This window comes from Falco punctatus (genome assembly GCF_963210335.1).
Source record: "Falco punctatus genome assembly, chromosome: 2".
Lineage (NCBI taxonomy): Eukaryota > Metazoa > Chordata > Aves > Falconiformes > Falconidae > Falco > Falco punctatus.
In genome coordinates this window covers 97,313,407-97,335,644 of record NC_137581.1, presented here as the reverse complement: position 1 = coordinate 97,335,644, position 22,238 = coordinate 97,313,407, and the positions used below count along the sequence as shown (strand labels likewise).

Here is a 22,238-nt window from a genome sequence, read left to right as displayed (position 1 = left end):
AACAGATCTAAAAAAGTTACATATTGACAGTAAAGAGTAAATAGCTGTCCTTTTATTTTTTCCTCAGCACACCAATATGAATGATGAAGCAGCAAGAAATCTTCAGCTTCCACATCTTCTGTCCTTTCTGACTTCAGTTCTGCACCTATTTCCTTCTTTTGCCCAGACAGACCCATCTCTTCCTTGAAGCCATCCACAAAATGCAAAGTCTAGGTTTGTATCAATATTCAGCCCAGTTTACAGAACTTATATCATTGGGAAAAACAACCATTTGCCTATCTTTTCATTAAAATATAGACAAACATGTTCTAGATTGGATTACCCAAATCAATATGAGATAGGAGTTAGTACCAGTTCATAATATGCTAACTGGAGTCTAGTCAATACATCATATAATAACGGAGGTATTTGTTTTCCTCATCTCTCAGTTAATGTAAGCTGATTCTTCAGGCAAAAGAACAGATTTAAGAAGCTTCAATCTCCTCCTGTTTATTCCAGTATAAATCAAAAGTAAACTGATTAAAAGAAATTAGTTTTGATAATATGAGATAGGTGTGAGAGGAAACATTAAAAAAAAAAACCAACCCTGAAGGTCAACTTAGGTAACAAAAGCTTTTCTTTAGTGTATTCGGAGAGATAAAGAGGACCCGCAGTAAGTCCTAAACAGGGAACAGCTAGAATACTCAGGAGAACATGTCAATAGAAACCAGGATGCCTTTAGTTTTTATTCTCCTTTACAGCTCTTCCATTAAAATGACGTACCTCTAGCTGCAGTGTGTTGTCCTGTTCAACGTCCTCCTGGTAGTCCTTTTTCAAAAAATGCAGAAAGGAATATATATATATTTATAAATACAAACACACATGGGCAGTATGAGTATATTCACATCCATTGTGAATTCTCTCTCAAACGCATATATAGCGTACATGTAAGAAGGAGGTACAGCCACCTTATTAACTATTATCTTAGGGAATCACTAGTAACTAAGCAAGCCAGTCTGAAGGGACCTGAAATAGACGGGCTTACCAAACTGTTTGTGTTGAAGTGTTCCATTTTGATGGAGAAAATTAAATTTTCGTTGGGCCAGAGAGACTAACATCTATGAAAACATGAGCATGGCTTGTTGGTTACAACACACTCATGTGAGTTCAGATTCCCTTTGTTGGGTGCTGTGAGACGTGATTGAACACCTCACAATTTTTTAGGTGAAACATGCAAACCTTAAAAAAGAAAAAGGTTAGGCAGCTGCTGATCATGGAATTTCAGGCTGTATGCTAGGAATCATAATACTCATAGTAAAAGTTTACCATCTAACTCTTATTTTAATTCTCCTATAAATGATCTGAGTCTGTGCCAAAATGTTAAGCATTTGCCCAAAATTTCCAAAGCTTCCTACAACTCAGCACTTTGAAAATAACTTTAAGGATCAAATTAATGTTTTTGACACAACGACTAAACAAGAAGGCTGGACAGAGAAGATGACAGGTGTTCAAAGTAGTCTTTTAACCACAGTAAACTCAAAATTCAATGCCTAAAAGACCATAACAACTCCCTTATATTTTTTTGTAGCACATCTATTCCAGTCCAGATTTATCTGTAATATCTCTATATTGTGGGATGGTTCTTTAGTACCCACCTATACAAGGAATGACACAGTATTGCATCAATATCGATAGCTTTTCTATACATACTGTACCAAAAATATAGAATCTCTCTTCTTCCTGACATATATAGGCAAAATTATTTGGCTTTAAATGAAGGCAGTAAGATAGAGATTACTGAACTTTTGAAATCTCACATATGAAAGAACTCTATTTGTTGAACAAATAACTAGCTCACACTAGCTAGAACAAATTGTGAATTATCCTTTACAGTCAGGTGCACTTTATAAGAGAAAAATAATAAAACACCCTTCCTTTATCTAGTGTCTGTATCTCTCACACATGGCTGAACTCTTTCAAATCTTGAAGCACTGATTAGGGGTATAATTGACGATATGGATTAATTTTTAAGTTCCTCTCTCTAACAACCCTAAAATTATGGCTTCCTGTGTCAGTTACATGGGCCTAAGGCATAGATTTTGTATGTACAAATGCAATTTTTTATAGACATACATATACATAAACACTGATTGATGGGATAGATATAGGTATACGCATATGTACACATATATGCATATATATTTGGATATATATACACACACGTATAAACACACATACAGAGGTGGATGGAATTTTTGTTTCAGGCTTCTTGGTGGCCAGCAGCTGCTTGGGATTCCATTTGAGGAAGCTGAACAGCTGAGGATCAAAAGTGCTTTAAAAAAAAAAAAAAAAGAAAACCTACAGGTCAAATGACCACACTTGAAGCACAAAGAATGTGAAGAAAAAGAACATGGATGAAGAACTGCTTGTTTTCAGTCATATGTCTTGTCTGTCGATATTGGGAGTTATATTTATATATATAGATATTGTTTCGTCTACCTATATATTACATGCATACAGAATATACAGATATAAAGTTCATTATAGGTTAATGTTATTACCAATGGCACACTAAATTACATTTTCCAGCCTTCAAAAAAAGATAGAATACCCTAGAAGAGGAACTAACATGCTAAGCATACTCACCGAACATATTGCAGCAAATGTTATTATTAACACATCAGTCACAAAATTTAAACACTTTCTATCATGCCGGAAGAAAGAAATTTCATTTCAACAAAATGGTCACTGTTTCAAGGGTTTACACACACTCTAAGTGTACGGCCCTCACACTCAAGAGCGTTTGAGAGGCCGATTGTAGGACAGAAAGGCAAACAGAATCTGTAACAGCTGAATCTGGAGAAAATTTGCTGTATGTTCAAATGTTATAACATTTTGCTTGGTGATATGCAAAGACAACACATGAAACAATGTAATCAGAAATTAAAACAGTGCTATGGATAAGGAAGTTGCACAGAGACAAAGACATACACACGTACATAGATGTAATTGTGTTAAACAGGGCAGTAACAGAAAAAAATAAAGTTAAGCTATTTAAATCTTCCCTTTATATAGGTTTCTGCTTTTATACAGGTTCCTTTAATAAAAGCTCTGGAACAGTTCTAGGTCCAGAACACTTATACATGCTATGGACCAACCTGGAACATGGAACTGATTGTAATTCCATGAAAAAGCTAAAATAAACTGTCCTTGAACTCTACTCTTTGGAATGATCCACAGGTACACAGATTTTAAACTCTGAAGAGACAATATAGTAATTGAATATGACTCTTGTACAGGATAGGCTACAGAACCTAGCTGGTGATTTCTTCATTATACCGATGGCTTAAATTTAGCTATGCTATACTTTCTAGAAAGTAGAAACTACCCTGCTTAGTATCTACATTGTTTAAAGCTTTTTGAACCATTATTACAGATACAAGTTTGTTATGAAAATGGAAGAGGTACATAGTAAACTTTTGAGAAATCTAAAAAGTTGAAAATGCCAAATGAACTCAAGACAGTTATTAATATGATTTAATAATGTATGCTCCGCTGAAAAAAAATGTTTCCAGCAATAACTAAAAATAGTTTAAACATAGAGTACTTTTGGACAGTTTGGGTGCCTTTCCAAATTCATCGTGTTACAAATTTTGCATGAACTTATCTAAATAAAAATATGTGAAATAAATTTTGAATAGTATGCCTTTTGATTGTGTGCAACAGCAGAGTAATTTGGAGCACCTATGCTCAAAAGAGTGCCAGGCTGAGATTGCATTTCATCAAATGGATAGCAGCATGAAGTATATTACCAAAAGACAGTTCCTTATATTAAAATATCCATCTCTGGGGTCCTCAGTACAGGAGAGACATGGCTCTGTTGAAGCAGGTCCAGAAGAGGATTACAAAAGTGGTCAGAGAGGTGGAACATTACTCTTATGAAGCAAGGATGATAAAGTTGGGGCTGTTCAGACTGGAGAAGAGAAGGCTCCAGGAAGACCTTATTGTAGCTTTTAAATTCTTATCAGGGATTTATAATAAAGATAGGGACAGACTTTAGTAGGGCTTGTTGCGATAGGACAAAGGGTACTGGTTTTAACTGAAAGAGGATAGATTTAGGCTAGATATAAGGAAGAAATTTTTGTTACAATGAGGGTGGTAAAACGCTGAAGCAGGTTACCCAGAGAGGTGGAAGATTCCCCATCACTGGAAACATTCAAGGTCAGGCTGGATGGGGCTCTGAGCAACCTGATCTAGTTGAAGTCCATGCTTATTGCAGCAGGGTTGGACCTTTAAAGGTCCCTCCCAAACCAAACTTGTCTATGATTCTATGCTGAAAATGCATGATCTTACTCCACAGATCTTGAGTTTGCTCGGTGAAGACCCTGTCTCCAAGCCAGTGAAACTGTAGGATGTTTTACTAAATGGTACAAACGATGTGACCCAGTAAACGAAGACAAGGACAAAGCAGCAACATCGTGTTCCCTTGTTCTAGACATGTTTCACATATTCTCAGAAACTGTTTACTGTGTGGCCATATCTGTTGACTATACCATTGGAAGAGTGTCCTCTCATTCTGAGGCATGCCAATACCCAGATCTTTCCTATTATAGAAGAAAACAAATACATCTATCAGTAGATATGACACACCATATCAGTTACACGCTACAAGCTTGTATTTCCAATAGAATTGTAGGTCATGTCTAGATTATTAAATTAAATGGACTTAGGGAACAGCTACTGAAATTAAACAACGCTAGTTCCATGCACTGGAACTTGATCTGTGCTGTTAAACAAGAAGAATCCCTGGCATGTCCTTTGTACATTTTTGGCCTTCACATCACTCCTAAAGCGTTCCTAGGACTAGACAGAAGTTGACATGGGCTGGGAGCCATTTACAACAAAGTTTGGACGTAACCTCCCACTTCTGCAGGACAAGATTCTTTAATGTTATGAATGTGGTCTGCTCCACATCAGCTGTCCTCACACTAGAGAACAGTCCCCCAAACATTTAATGTCCAAGACAGAAACAGACTTTGCAACAGACACATCTTGCAGCAGGGAGATTTTGATTAGGTAAAAGGAAAATATCTTTTTACCTCAGCAATGGGGAAGTATCAGCACAGGTTACTCAGAGAGGTTGTGAGGTCTGCTTCCTTGGAGGTCTTCAATATTTGACACAGCTGTGAACAATCTGATCTGCTTTGAGAGGGGAATAGGATTAAAATGAAATCCAGAGGTCCCTTGCAACATAAATTATTCTGTGATTTAGTGATTCATGTTCTGATTCAAAATCCACACTAGGCTATACACACAGATAAGGATAATTTAATCCAGCAAAAGCTATGATTCCTTAAATTGACACCATGGATCAGATGTATGAATTTTCCATTTATTTTATGAGAGTAATTCACACAATTTGAATCCCAAATAAGACCATTAGAGTAAGATGACATGAACATCATGTTACGTAAGGTAAACAATAAAACTTTGTGTACTAATTTAACAGACATATCCAATCTATAGATGAATTAAATCTGGTCAAAGTGTGAGAAGAGGCATGAGAAGAACTATGAAAACCATCACATTCAGTAAACAACACTTCTGAATGCAGCTGAAGAGCCCTCCATAATGACATACTAACATCTCTACCACTAGAAAACAGGCCTGCACAGACAAGATCTGGGTCATTCATGAAATTTTGTATGTACACTTTTTTAGTCTTTTGAAATTGTGATTTAAATTACATTGCTATGTTGGGGTCTTCATTTTACTGAGTAGAGTTATCAAAAGTTCTGAAATTCCTCAGTAAAATATGACCCATTTTCAAAAGTAACTAACTCACCTAAGAAGTATTTCCCGCTGGAAGTCAAAATAGCCATTACTTTATACATTGTATGTAACACAAATGTATGTGTGAGTCTCTACATATTTTTCTGCTACCAAATTCACCACAATGAATCTAGAAAAAGATTTTGCATTAATTTGCTTTGATGACAATGATAATAACTTAGGTAGTGAAGATATAAAACCAAATAGCCATTTCCAAATTCTTGCAACAAATATCATGAAAAGAAGGACAGACACTGAATATTTCTGGTGAAGTTATAAATTGTATGGTTTGGAATGAGCTTTCTTTCATGCAGATTTTATTACTATTTTTCCATGTCATAACATAATTAAAACACAGAAACATTTAAGTGAAATTTGTGTATTTCTTATATTAAATTTATTACCACTGCTGATCAAATCAAAATACATAATAAATCATCCTTACTCATGGATCATTTACAAAGTGTACAAAAATTATTAATGATCATATCACTTCATGCTTATGGAGACGTAACTCACGTGGATCACTGGCAAAATAAACTACAACAGGAACCTTGTCAATGTGTATATGAAGTCCTTAATTTGCAACCCTGCAAATGAACCAAGTCCACACACTGATGGCAAGTATGTTTTTCAAGACTGGAACTGTTGATGACTAAACAGAAAGTTAATTAACATTATGGAGTATTGACCTCAGTGATGTCCCTTCTAATACAAAGACATATGAAAATAAGAGTTCACACATAGGAGATTCAAAAGCTGAACAGTTACAGAACTATTTCTTTCCCAATTTGATTTAGGAGAAGGAGCATGCAATCACCTAAAGCAGAGACTTAAAGGTTGTGGATCTAGTAAGGACTGCTCTGCTCGGTGCTTCCGTTCCCCCCTGGCCTCTCTTCTCAGAGTACCTTTGGTTTGGCTTCAATCCAGCAGTCCCTTTCTGACCTATTTCTTCCCGCTACCACTTTATTAATTTGCATACCCTTCTTCTCCTTATACATTATTTAAGCATTTGGCTAATCACTACCTACAATTTTCCTTCCTGAAATTATACCCCCAGCATGGTGTCGTCTGCCACAGTTCTAATCTTTCAGTTTGTTTTGCTTCTGTTAAGGAATGAATAATAAAAATTGTCATCCTTAGTAAAACTTTAATAAATGTATTATTTTCAAGATTGGGAAATAAAATCCTCTTTTTCAAAGTTCTAGCTTTGCGATACATGCTTACAATCAGCTTGATATAGCTAGTACTATAAAACACAACCCTTCAGGAGAAACACTGGAAAGATTGTTTCATTAGGATGAAAATGATGGTAAAAGAAGGTGCTTTGTGGGCAAATAAAAAAACACAGAAGAGAGAAATGGCTGAATCATCAAAGGAAAGTCTTAAATAAATATGTATTTTCTTATATATAAGAAGATGTATAAGAAAAATGTGCCTATTAATATATGTATAAAACACATAAATTTCATACAGATGTCCAAATTCTACTCTATACATTAAACATGATCATTTTCTTCTGCACCCTTTGGTGGTTATATGGCTTTAGAAACATATTATGCTGCCAAAGAGGATTAATCTGGATTTGAGATCCATGGTGGTTCTATTATTTCAATCATTTAGGAGCAATCTTTTGTTTTTGTTCAGCATTAGGCAAACTGACAACCTCCAATTTACCCTTTCTGCTGTGGTACACTGAGTAACGTTTGTAGTCTCCTTAGCTGGGGCTGATTTCTGGATACCTGTTATTTTGGTTTTCTCTTAATCTAGTCCATTTTCAACATTAAAGAGGAAGACTATGAACATTCAGTCAAAGCTTATATAAAATATAGCTTAGTCTATCTAGCAATGTTAATCTTAGCCCCAATCCAGCAAAGCTCTTAATATTTCTTGATATCCTCATTACATTCAGCAGAATTGAAAATCAAACATATTCCTAAGCATCGAGTCACCTCAAGGCTTTCAACATTATCTATGTTATTTTAACGAAAACAAGAACACAGAAATCCAGAACATGGTAAATCAGGAAGGACATAAGAAAGATTTCTGAGATTAGATTAAAACGAATACACAATTTTCATTTTGATGTTAATTAACATAGTTTGGACACAGACACTTAAACTAGAGCTAGTTATATACTACTGATACTGATCTTTGCTAAAATATCTTTCAACTGGAGAGTCAGGTGGCTCGCAGTGAATAAGGCCAGGATAAACATCTCTCTGGTTACCTCTGTCCTGTATTAAAAAAGGGCCACAGACTGAGGTCAGCACTGGACCACAGCATCTTACTGCCTAATTGTTAACAGCACTTCCTGGCTCTTTTTTGGAATACTCCAGCTTGCTCTCTCCAAGACAAATTTCTTACAGAGGTGGTTAGCCCTAAACACTGTGGACCACAGCCAGCTGGCAGCACTCAGCCTTTCAGCAAAAGATCAATCCCTGGACTTCTATTTAGCAACATAGATGGGACTTCAGCTTCCATGGTTGGGAAATAGTTCAGAAAATTAATCTCCCTTTGCGAAGTGCCTTGCTAAAGATCACATCTCTCCTTCCCCTACTTTTTCTCTTCATGATCTCTCTTCTATTACAAAAGTTGTGAAATCTTTTTAACTCTACACATGGATTTGTCAGCCCCTCTTTCTACAGCTAAAATAGGCTATCATTCCCCTGCCTCTGGTTTCACAGAACTCCTGAAATCCTTGCAAAATAAGGACTTTGAAAAGGACTGTTTCAGGTTTTAAGTAGTCCACTCTCTATTATAGGGGTTTTTATAACCCAAACCTAAAATCAGAAGTTTTATAGCAACATCAAGTACAGAAGTTGGTTTTTTTCTTCCTGATTTTTTATTGACTGTCTCCCAAAGGCCTAAATTGGATCACGGCACCAGAAAAATGTTTCAGTTTATTGAATGTTGTGTGTGTTGCATTCTATAGTTCCAGTTTAGTCGCATCAAATAGATAATGACCAACTGAAGGACAGAATAAATGTTTACATTCTTGTAGTGATTTGAAGCACTTAAAACACAGCTAAACAATGAGAAGGAAAATAATTCCAAAACAAGTAGATCAACTTCCTCTGAATGTCCTAATGAGATGCAACATAATTTCCTTCAAGATATTTCCAATAATCATATATTAGCTGTCTCAGCCTGTTAGAAATTCTCAAATAACTTCATTTTTTCTTGTGCCGGACACTGAAAATGGAGCTCCTCTCTACATACAATTGTTTTCTAAACTGTGCAGTTCTGAAATTTGCTAACAAATTCTGCTGTAGCTTTGGATATAAATTATTTTTTACTACGGACATGTGCAAAATATCCTCTTGGTCTGATTGTAATTAGAAAGATAGTATGAAGAGCAGCGAGTCTAGCAAGGAGTAGCTGATACATTTCTAAGAAAAAAAAAAAAAGAAGAAAAAAAGAAAGAAACCACACCAAATTACTGCTGTCAGAAAAGAAAAAATAAAACAAGAAAAAAGGGATTTTTAGTGGATGCACTAAGTAGTATACATCACGTTGCTAAGAAAGGACTTGAACTGCAAGATGTTATCTTAAACTGAAAATATCTCAGTAAGCAGGGGACTCGGCTACCAGTTCATTTAACCGATTGGTTTGTAGGCAGGATAACATGTTTAAGGTACTTCAAATTGAGTGAAAGAAGGCTGAGATAAATTCTTGCCATTCAAAATGACATAATGGCAACAGTAGCTCTGAAAAATCATCAGAGATTATTCTTGAGCAATTGCTGGAATGTGATACATGTAATTATGGTAGATTAAATAAAACAGATTTCCCTAACACAAGGAGAGTGGTTTTATGGCTATGATGTGTGGCTGATGACATTAATTTCCCTTAATTTATTGACTTGAGTAAGATTACTTGTACATTGGCAGAAGTATACCAATCATGAAAGATTTAATATTGACTTCAAATATGTCTATCAACAATTGTCAAAGACATCATTATGTAATGCAGCTAATAGTAATAGGCTTGGTAGCCGAGCGTTACCAAAAAAATTGCTGCTAGAGGAATAAGGAGCTAAATATTCTCATTGCAATGGATTTTGCATGCCCAGAATCTAGTAAAAATAGCATTGTGTATACATACTTCAGAAATTGTTCATAACTTATTCAAATGAAAGTTGGTAAGTCAGGACATAAAATATGAAACATTGGTCATCTCGCTGGATGTGTTTTTTTTCTTGCCTAACTGGATGGACAAGCAGGAGCACAGATTTTAGTTTCTGAGAATATCTGGCTTTAGGTACAACTTGCAGTCTGGTAAGAATCTTAGAATATGATATGCAATGTTATGGAAAGTAACCTTAACAGAAATGTTTTATTTACCCAAGGCACTAAGTCAAAAAGACATAAGCACAGTGTATCTACACTATCATCTCAAACTGCAAAGGCACAGCAATTTGCTTCAGTCCAGCTGATCAGATAGAAATTACAATCTCTTCTGGAAAGAAGACCATCAGAAAAGTTTAAGGCAGATATAGCAAGAAATCCAAACTTTCCAAAGAACAAAAAAGTTCCCAAGAAATGTAAAGAGATACTGATGAATCAAGCTGCCTATATTGAGCACACAAAAAGTAATCACACATATGCTACCTCAAAGTAACAGATACTGAAATGCCTGGTATTCAGTCAAGACCAAACCAGAGAACATATACCATTATTACTGGTCTTGGAAATCTACCAAAGCAGCAAATGTATGAGATAAGCAGGTTCAAAATGTTCCTTAGGTGAATGTTTCTGCTTTCGATCAAGATAGAGCCATGACTCATTTTAGCTTTGCAAGACAAATGTCATCTTACAGAAAGAGCACTGAAGTTTGTCCTGGAGTGTCTCTGTGTAGCCCAATCCAGTACCATTGGTTTTTCAAACCATTCAAGGCGACAGAGAAAGATACTGGTGATAGCAGAAAGTGAGGCTGTAGCTGCGGTTAGTTTCAGCCCTTCTGCAATATACTGTAACAGTCGGAACAACAATTATCCTCACAGCACGAAGCCAGCGACATGCAGCTTCTACATGTAAGAAAATATGTCACATTTAGAAATCCAGAGCTCAGGTTGCTAAAACATTTTCAGGTTTGTAAATTGTGGGGTTTACTTACAATTTTTTAAAAGCATTCTTCAGTCATAGTGGCACATAACCACTTTTATTAAAATAAGCCAAGAATTTTTCTCAGTTTTCTTTATATATTGTAATGATTTCTGTTTCTTTATTGGTTGGTTTGGGGGTTTGGTTTTGGTTGGGAGGGTTGGGGAATGAGGGGGTGCATATCATCAAAACTCCTTATTTTTCTCCTTCTAATTGTCTTTTGCCTTGCTGATAAAGCTATCAGGCCACCATAAACCAAGAATATACAGAGGGTGAGGGCAGAATGAGAATGGAGCAGAGGAAGATGTTTTAGTTTGTGAAGAAAAGGTTGATAACCTAGGAAAACAGGTTATGATTTCCTGAGCTTGTTTTAGCAAAGCAGATACCTCATATAAATGTAGCAATGCATCTAAATACTAATGCATTTGCCATATGTATGGATTTGCAGAGTTACTGGAGTTTCATATTTCAGAGTTACTGAAGTTATATATTTTAATCCTGAACAGAAATACCAAAATGGCTATATGCAGCTCATACAGCCTGGGACGTCCTGTGGCCCTAAGCATGCAAACAAAACTTCTTTACCCCATCTCTAGATCTTTTTGTCTTTCGTTAGCATTTTGTACATTTGACCTCTGGCCTAAATCTTGCTGCAGAAAGACCCCATCACACCCTCTCTGAGTTATGAAACAAACATGAGAAAGCTTTCCTTCTTAAGATTCTGTTATACCCCATTCATCTTATCATTGTTTTCGCTCTGCAAATGTATGTTAAGCTTTTTCCAAGCCCCCAAGGCAGCACAACAGTATTACAATAACATTTGCTGAAACCTCTCGGAAAGACCTCCTACACTGCAATTCCTAGTTGGCTGGCACACCCATGTGTCAGTTCTTTTAAATCATGTGTCTCAGCAGGTTTTAAACACATACTCATTCATAATGTATAAGCTTGTTGGGTTTGGGGGCTCACTTTCTTTTATCACAGATTGACATATTGTTGAAATTAATCATAGGTTACATTCCCCAATGGCTGCTGCTGGGAAGTGGGGTATGTTGGAAATCCTGTTGTGATTTGGGATAAAATACTAATGTTAATAGCAGCTGCTTTTGTTATAATGCTATGTAGACTTAAATAGTAAGACAGTTAGTTATATCAGAAGGTTATTCCAGCAAATTACCATACTGTTTGTGATACCTGATGTGGATGAGCCTTAATTATGATTATATTTATCTTTTAAATGCAGGTCTTATTTCCACACAAGGACTACTAGTTTGCAACCATCAACTATCCATGGCTCAGTTTCTTGAAGTGCCAATGTCCATTCTTATCATCTTTATACAGTAAATCAAGCCCTGACTGCTGTGAGCTGCATTCAGATCAAGCACATTTACATTTCACAAAAAATCACTGGACTGCTGTGTGAACTAAACTAACAGTTTCTAATTTATCAAACCTGAATTCTGCCCTTCAGCTGCAGAAACCCAACAACTTAGAGGTTCAAGTAGAAGTCACTTGGTCATATCTGTGTGCATTTATTTTGGTCCAGATGTCTTGCTCAGTTGGTGCCGAAAGCTATCCAATTTTAAAAAGAAATGAAGAGGTATTAGGAAAAAAAAAACTAAAATTGTTGTATCTTTAGGATATTGCTCTCATCAATAGTCTCCCCAAACTACCATTGATTTAAATGGAAAATAGATCATGCTCCAAGTGAATTCAGGAATAATTTGTTGCCTGGAAGCTAAGCTAGGAATAACGGTCAGGCAACATATATAGTAACTGATGAATATTCAAAAACTGGCAGGGGCCAAGCTAAGGAAAGGAGGTAAGAGTTACTACACAGACAAGGCAATGCAAAATGAGCTGCTAAAGCCAGAGATATGATTAATCGATGAGCCAGCACATTTATTGAGTAATGCAATGGCATATATCCAGTTAGAGAAACTGGAGGGAGTCCAAAAAAATAAAAAAGTCCCCCAGAATACCTAATCTGCATGCATGCTCGTGATAGAATATCATTTGCCCCAGGAAAGTGGAAAGGCTGTTTTGGGAGAGGACATAGATCAGACATGAGATAGCTTTGAACAGCTGTCCTGTTTTACTTTGTGGGGTTTTTTTACCCTAAAGGTAAAAAAGAAAGCAAGAAACAGTCACTGCAATGTCATTTCCTGGACAATTGCTCTCCTGAAGGATAAGCTATTGTGACCTTTCTTTTGTATACTGACACAGACACCGTTTTCTAGTGTGTGACTTATAAGCAGACATTCCTTCAGCATGTGCATGAGAGCGCCAAGGTGGTGGTGAAAAGATACTAATCTTTTGGGGCCCAAACTGGTTTTGACCAATTTTTTACTGTGCTGCGAAAACATGTTTGTGCTGCTACTGTGAGAAAAACAGATACAAAACATGAGAAAAATAGTAGGCCTGTGGTCCTTGCTTCATATTTGCTTTGGGGTTTTGTCTTGAAGAATCAGATGGTTGGCTCTGGTAGCCCAGTCATCACTTTCTGCTTGAGAAAGTGATCTGCTTATCTCAGATATGGAAACAGCTCTTAATTACCAGGTTATGCCACATCGCTGATCCCTGAGCCCCTCAGGTCAGGTGTCTGTGGCATCTTTGTTCTAAGGTATCTTCAAAGTTTTCTTTTGAACCACAATCTTACTCCCAGCATCTAGCAACTGTGCCAGCTGCTATCAGATCTGAACTCTTGCCATGCAAAAGTATTTCCAATCGTTCCTTAAGGCCAATCAGAAAGAAAATGTGTACTGCTACTGGGCTGTCAGTATTAATCTCTTCCCTTCAGGGTCCTTCTCATGACTGTTCCCACCCTTTGCAACCTGAAAAGTAAGTTTCGGGGTGTGATGGGTTGGCCATGGCTGGGCACCAGGTGCCCACCAGAGCCGCACTGTCACTGCCCTTCTCAGCTGGACAGGGGAGAGAAGATATAACAAAAGGCTCATGGGTCAAGATAAGGACAGGGAGATCACTCAGCAATTACTGTCACAGGCAAAACAGACTCGACTTGGGGAAAATAGTTGAATTTATCACCGTTAAAATCAGAGCAGGGTAATGAGAACTAAAATCAAAACTTAAGAGGACTGACCCCCCACCCCTCCCTTTTTCCCAGGCTTAACAATTCCCTATTGCTCTACCTCTTCCACCCCTTCCCCCAAGCAGCTCAGGGGGATGGGGAATGGGGGTTGCAGTCAGTTCATCACACATCATTTCTGCCACTCCTTCCCCCTCACACTCTTCCCCCAATTCTGTGGGGTCCCACCCACAGAAGACAGTCCTCCATCAGCTTCTCCAACATGAGTCCTTCGCACAGGCTGTAGTTCACAAACTGCTCCAGCATGGGTCCCTTCCATGGGGTTACAAGTCCTGCCAGAAAACCTGCTCCAACCTGGGTTCCTCTGACCCCAGGGCCACAGGCCCTGCCAGGAGCCTGCTCCAGCACAGGCCGCCACAGGGTCACAGCATCCTTCGGGTGCATCCACCTGCTCCAGTGTGAGGTCCTCCATGAGCTGCAGGTGGGTGTCAGCTCCACTGTGGACCTCCACGGGCTGAGGGGAAACAGCCTGCCTTACCGTGGGCTTCACCACAGGCTGCAGGGGAATCTCAGCTCCAGTGCCTTCTCCTCTCCCTCCTTTATGGGTCTTGGTGTCTGCAGACTTCTTTCTTTCACACATTCTCACTCCTCGCTTCTGCTGCAGTTTGTGTCGTGCAGTATTTTTTTCCCCTTCTTAAATACGCTATCTTAAAGGTGCTACCACTGTGGCTAATGGGCTTGGCCAATGGCATGTCCCTCTTGGAGCTGGCTGGCATTGTCTCTGTTGAACATGAAAGCTTCTAGCAGATTCACACAGAAGCCACCTTAATAGCCCACACCTACTACCAAAACCTTGCCATACAAACCTGTTGCAGCACAAACAAACTAGTAAGCTGCAACAAGGCTTTTGCCATCAGTCAGATTCTACTGTCTGTGCTGTTTCTTCTTCTTCCTCCAGTGGCCAGACCACACCACTCCACCCCACCATCCTCAGGGCTATTTAACTACTTATCAGGAACGAGCTACAGCTGCACATCATCCATGTCAATCAACCCACTGCCTTCCAGGCAAGGCCACAGCTGCATATTATCAATGCTAATCAACCCACTGCTTTCATTCCTCTACAATTCCCCCTTTTTGTTTTTATATACTTGGTAAAAGCCTTGTTGCAGCCTACTAGTTTGTGCTGCAACAATTGGTGCCCATGTGAGGCTGAGTTGGACTCCAACTACAACTAGTGCCCAATGTAGCTGAGACAAGTGGGAGAACCTGCGACCCATGACAGACACTGTGAGAGGTGAGCCATTGACAGCTAATCAGTATGGGTGTATTGCAATATTTGTTGTCCATCTTAACTCAAATTGCAACTCAAACCCAATACATGGGGCTAGCTATATGGGAAGATATCTCCATCTAATCTCCCCAGTCTTTTGGCTGAGTGTGAATTTTGTGCCAATGTATAAGCAACTTCATGTAGGCTGGAAATCTGTTTATGATAGCATGATGGAGATTGCCATTTTGTTTCAGGTACATTGTACAGCTTTGTGAGAAGCAGTATATCTGAGCATGGCTTTGATTAGCTTTGCATGTGCAGTTAGTCAACCCAGATGTCACCCGGTAAACCAGACTTTCTTGTGGTATTTCAAAGCTGGAAAGAACGGGATTTATCACAGCATATGAGCATTCCCTGGGCATTAGATAAAGAGATCCAAACTGTGCTAGTAAAACATTTTAGAAATTACACATAGATCATGGTATTAGTTCTAGTGGTAGTCTTGGACCTGCTTACCAGGAGAACTTCCAGAGACAGGAGATAGGGGATCTTTCACACTCCACAACCCAGACACAAGAGAGACTACCTCCTTCCCTCCCACTGCTGGTAAGAGATGTTATGTTGCTGAAAGCCTGGGTCTGGTGAGTTACGAGTGACACATGCATGGGAACTGCATTGTCCAGCAAAGAGAGACAGAAATTACGTTGGCCTGTGGCTGGTTTGGCGTAAGTAGCTGGCTGTGGTAAATGAAGAGCCTTTGACACTGACCTCTCAGGTTAGTAAGGGCCTGGACACTAATAAAGATGGGAAGGAGATGTAGAGCTGCAGGTGGGAAAAATCGCACATAGAAGTTAGGAGAATGGGCCGTGTTCTGCCAGATAAATTGTTTTCCCAGCATGGGAACATATCCATACAGACATCCGTTTTTTTTGCAGAACTTAACTTCCAATATAGCAAACAAATTAGTGGAAATCTAGATGACCAGACAGCTGAGACATGTCTTTCCTGTGGACTCTGCCACTGAATAATAGGGAAGAGTGTGGGAATTTTGTGTGCAGTCTTAGAACTGAGGAAGATGCCTGATGGGGGTCTCTTCCCCGCTGACTCTACTCCACCATGGGTAGCTCCTTTGACTCGCCAGATACACCTCTCTTGCTGCTAGTGATTGGGGTGTGGTGCTCAGTTTAGCACGTCTGGGTTCCTGCTAACTAGCAGTAGACTGTGGCAAATAATAAACAATCTGTCTTTTCAAATGCAATATCTGGGAAGGTGACTGCAGTTTGTCACACACCATGGCCTTCATCAGAAGATCTAAGATGTGGCTCAATTTTCGTCAGCACCTGGCAGGTATTTCTATTTGTTACTTTTGCTCAGAGGTGCCATTATTTCGTGGTGTCAGGAAAAGAAGTAAACCCAGCAGGCATACATCCAAGGTCTTTTTTGCATAAAGAACTGATGACAAGTACGATGAAGAAATGAGGCACGGTGGAAGGGAGAACTGTATTGACATGACACAAGTTCACCCTGCAGGCCTGAGGCTGCCCAGATATCCAGAGAAATTTTAAAAGGAACTACTTTTTCAAGAGTACTGACAGAATCAAAGGGAAGATTGTTGACTGACTGGCCTGGGCATCTTCCATAATATTTTAGAAGGAGTAGTTCATGCAAATGGGGCTCTGCACATATCAGAATTAATCTACAGGATGGGATACTCTATATAGACCTTGCTGTTATTTGCAATGTTGATGAAGAACACTACTTTTCGTAGATCTTGAACAATTTATAAAGAAGCAGTTGAGTCCTGAGAAAGAAAACTGAAAAGTACAAATCACACTGTCGTTCTCAAAATAGTCAAGGATGTGATTCACCAGACTAAGTGACAGAGGTCACCTATGCTGTTTTCTAAAAAAAAGATTATCATTTGAATTTTCCTGCTTATTGAACATTTCTTTTTTATTTGAAAAACTTCCATTTTCTTTTTCCCTTTGCATCTATTTAGGAGGAAAAAAGCCCTACTTTAACACCAAATCCAATCTATAGGGAAATCTCTCATCCTGTTTAGAAGTGCAGATTACTCAAAGCCACCTGCAGAAGGTGTGATTAAAACAATACAATAACATTGGGAATATTTTTCATTGTTGCATTGTACAACTGGATTTTCTTTTAAAAAAAGGAAGAAACAGCATCATATTAATGTAAGGTTTGAAAACCCCTAAATGATACTTCTGTACATAAGGAAATTGCAAACCCAAAAAGTTTCTTAATGCTTGAAATGCTATATATCCCAATTCAAATTAAAGCAGCTGAGACATAAAAAAATCCTTTAAAACATTCAGATTCATACTGCAAGTGGTGACAGATTTATACTAGCATTTCTTTATGTATGTCCTAAAATGACACTCAAAAATTTGAGCAATCTGAGGAAAACATACAAGATGGGCAATATGAAAAGATATTCCCTAAGACAGACTGTATGTGATCTGCAGTAAAAACATAAAATTAACATAAGCATCGTAATAACAATAATAAGCAAAGCCTAGTAAGCTAACTGAAGAATTCATGCTTGCAAATGTGTCCCACATGTCTAATTTTGAAATTGTGAACACAATTTTACTGCTTTGCCTTTTAAAAGGATGACTTACTACCCTAGTTTTTAATGCAAGCAATACAAATGTGCTGTAAGTGTGCACTAGCTGTCTCACCTTAGTGGCAGAACACTCTGGTTTGTCTCTTTCTTGTCCTGTTTGTCCATTCTGACTGTCTCAGACTGTAAACCTAAAAAAGTGATTTTCCACTCTGCTCAGATTCCATATCAGGCTTACATGTAGCAGAGGATTTGGGGAAACTGGTGGCTGTAATTGCTTTGATAAAACAGAGTTTCAACAGAAAATGCTGGTTTGTCAAAGCTGAAATTTGGTATGTGCACCACTGTTAACACAGTGGAGAGAGACATTCACCAGAGGAAAAGTAGAAAAGTGACCAGAAAAAGTGTCACTCATGGTCTTTGAAATCTCTCAGATTTATAAAGCATCTTGTTTTAAAACCTAATGCAAATGAGAATGATGGTGAAAAATCTGGGTGTGAATCTTTTCAGGCAGAAAAAGTAATAGAACTGGACTTCCCAAATCCTAAATGAATGCTACAAAATAGATCCAGTAAAATCCACACAAACTCCTCTCCTCTAGTCTTGTCAGAAAGTTTTAAAAACTGCTATTTACAAACCCCCCAATATTGGGTGATTTTTAAAAGCTGTCTCAGTCTGGAGAAGGTTCATTGCCATAAATTCAAAGCAGAAGTTATTGAAAGAATTAGAGTTAAGAAACACCCCCCTGTTCCTAAGGTTTGCTGTCAGCTTAGTTTAGGTGGCTCCCCACTCGGCGTGCTGGCTGTCGGTTCTGAACCCAGTTCTGCACTGCGTCACCCTCATTCTTCGAGACAATATTTGTGCAGGATTTTATCCTCCATCAGAGCTTTGTAGATAATGTAAAGCAGTGTAAGGTCCTTGTTGCCTCACAGTAAATATGACTATAGAATTGTTCATAACATTCAACAGTACACTGTATGATATGTATCTAAATGTTTTATCAGAAATGGGTGAAACACCATTCAGTGTTGTTTCTCCATCAGGGCTTAGAGGTTGACAGTAAGTCGTAACTTGTGCGAGCAGAATGCAACTGAAGCAATATTAAGTGTTCTGAAAAACATGATTCAAATTATATATACTCTTTGCTGTTGTTCTTGCAATATTTTCCAGCCTGCAACATTGGCCCTATTAATCTCTAGTTGAAAATACTTATCTTGTGACCATTATTTAAAATGGATTTCTGAGTGTGACTACGTAGGTTCACTATTCAGGAGAAAAAGAAAGGAAAACAGAAAATAGATTAAAATGCTGCACCTCTGAAATTAACGGGAAAATTCTTATGTTGTTAGAAGTTTAGAAATATTGCAAATGATGAAATTAAATGTTCTATGTCACATGTTTGTTCTCTCAAGCCATGAACAATATGGATGTTAGGGAACTACACAGATGTTTGTGATATATACAGATTTTTCAGAATTAAAATATATATTTAGATTGCCTTCATATATATTCTTTACTTTTTAATGTACATAGATTACACCATTGTGTATACTGTATGGGGCATATGTAATACAATGGCATAATAAACTTTTTGCATCATAACCTGCATCATTATTTCACACGAAATTTTCATGAAGAACACTCTGAACATCATATGAACACAGGACTGAATGCTGACATTTTCTACATGATAATAGTGAAAAATTAATCTATTAACATCTCCTTCTGATGAATAAGTGTTATTGAAATTCGAAGCCTTAGAGATTCCAGTAAGTGATGCTGTTCTATCATTTGTCTTGATTTTTTATGAACTTTCAGCGATTATTAGCGTTACAATGCCAACATTCATTGCTGGAAGCTCTTTCAGCAGTACTATGGCCACAGATGTCAGTAGAAGTTAAGAAACACAAAGATATTTACATCCTCTTCTGTAAGCGTACTATTTATACCTGACTAGCCTAACATGAACTGACAAAACCTTGGGTTTTGCTGAAGGTTATTTCTGGAAAAAACAAAGCAGATTTTTAACCTGTAAACTTACAGTGGTCTTTTTAAGACAGAAGATTCTCTAATAAGGGTGGCCGATTTTATAGGATTTCCTGCATCTAGAAGGATCTATATTTGCTTTTTCCATTTGGGAAGTTACAAAGCCAACATACAGGTGGTCAGGAAAGACTGGACTAACCTTTTCCAATTATGAACTAGCTGGGTCATTGGGAATGCCTACTGGCACTCATTAGATTATGTGGGGCAACTGTTTGATGGCAATACAACACTGCCCAGAGTCAATTTTTAAATACGTGTGGATTTGCACAAATGTCTAAGTGTATGACAAAAGCATGCACTTTGTACCAGAACTGTGTCCTATTGGATCATGAATCATTTGGGTATCTGTGGTCTACCACTGATCATTTGGAGTCCCTGCATGTTCTCAACAGGAACTATAGAGTAGAATTTTATATTTCTTCCAACAGCCGCCATGTGTTTTCAATAAGAGCAGCAGTCTGCAGGTGCAGTTATCTTTTGCAGTACATAAATTTTAAGGAGGCTGAATTCTTTTTCTCCCTTAACAAAGACCTCTGAGACTTGCCATGCAGTTGAGACTTTGCCATTGAGGTGTAACCCCTGACCTCCAGTGCAAAATGCAGCAGAAGAAAGCAAACTCCCTGCTCTGTACAGAACACCTGCCTTAAACATCTGCAAGCCGCAGAGCTGGCAATTTAATGAACTGGCCTGCTCTCAGCCCTGTGATTACAATATCTTTGCAAGCATTCTTACGGAGGCCAAAACTAAAAGCGCTCAGGACAGTACAATTGATAATACTAAAATGCTGACCTTTTCCAGACTGAATATGATCAAGCTTCATGCTTCAGTTTGATGTAGCCTGCTAAAAACACCAGCCCACTTGTCTGTTGCATGCTAATGCTGTATTTGTTCAGTGTTTTTATCGTCCCCTTGTCTTATGGACTTACACCCATTTGGAATACCCACTGGTGGGAAACCCCACTGTAAAAGCTTGGAAAGAAAACAACTTCCTATTTATCCATCTCTGACAATAATATTTATATCTGCTTATACAGTGATTTTAGATCCCTGAATAAAACATTCATTCTTAGAGTTTTTACAATCCAGGTCACTGAAAGGATGTCATGTATAAGTCCCCATAGAATCTAGACAAAGCCTCACATATCTGTCTTTATCTCTCAAGCTTGCCTGGAACTCTGCTGTGAACAACTGTCATGATTTAACCCCAGACGGCAACCAAGACCCACGCAGCCACTCGCTTACTCCTCCCCACCCAGAGGGATGGGAATGAGGATCAGAAAGGAATGTAAAACTCAGGGGTTGAGATAAGAACAATTTAATTGGTAAGGCAAAAGCCGCTCACTCAAGCAAAGCAAGGAATTCATTCACCACTTCCCATGGGCATGGGCAGGCAGGTGCTCAGCCATCCCCAGGAAAGCCGGGCTCCATCACACGTTACAGTTACTTGGGAAGACAAACGCCATAATGCCAAGTGTCCTCCTCTTCCTTCTTCTTCCCCCAGTTTATATACTCAGCATGACGCCCCATGGTATGGAATATCCCTCTGACTAGTTCAGGTCACCTGTCCTGGCTGTGTCCCCTCCCAATTACCCGTGCCCGTACAGCCCTCTCGCTGGCAGGGCCCAAGGAACTGAAAAGTCCTTGACTTCGTATAAACATCACCCAGCAACAACCAAAACCATCAGTGTGCTATAACATTGTTCTTACATCATAGCCAAAACACAGCACTGTACTAACTACTAAGAAGAAAATTTACTCTATCCCAGCTGAAACCAGGACAACAACATAGTATTTCCACCCTTGAGGGTTTGTTTGGTTTTGGTCATTTGTTTTTTGGGGGGTGCGGGGGAAGTGGGTTGGTTGGTTGGTTAGTTGAGGATGTTCCTTAAATGAAAATAGTATGTAATTCCACCTGTTTTGGTTGCTTCAGAATCATAGTCCAATTGAGAAAGTGTTCTGCCGTGGGAGCACACAAAGTTCCTTTGACACTCTTGTTGCTCACCTCTCCCTACCTACCTACCAGTGTCTATATGTGTGTGTACAATTAAGTAAATGGTAGTTGTTTTCACAGCTTTACACCACCTGGGTATGCTCTGTGACAATCTGGTCAGATACAAGCTCTTTTTAATAGTATATTAAGTAAGCTCAGTAAGAATGGCAATCATGCTTCATTCTGATCAGTACATCTCCTGCCAGTTCATAGTTCTCACTTGCTAAGGACGTGAAGTCACATTGAAATCAAAGAACAATACTGGTAAGCAAAAAGGAATACCCAGGATAAGGTCCAACATGCTTCTGCTATAAACACAGTATATAACTCTTCTTCTACTGCAAAATTTGTAAAACAATTTTCTGCTGAGCCTTTGCCAACTA

General features: G+C 38.4%; 1 long non-coding RNA gene across 1 annotated transcript in view; it reads left to right on the top strand.

Moving 5' to 3' along the window:
• The first annotated feature begins 2,435 nt into the window (after positions 1-2,435).
• Positions 2,436-22,238, top strand: part of LOC308059775 — a 62,423-nt gene continuing 42,620 nt past the window's right edge. Inside the window, exon 1 of the long non-coding RNA XR_013926398.1 lies at positions 2,436-22,238. This exon is cut by the window's right edge and continues 14,852 nt beyond it. This is a non-coding gene — a long non-coding RNA (uncharacterized lncRNA).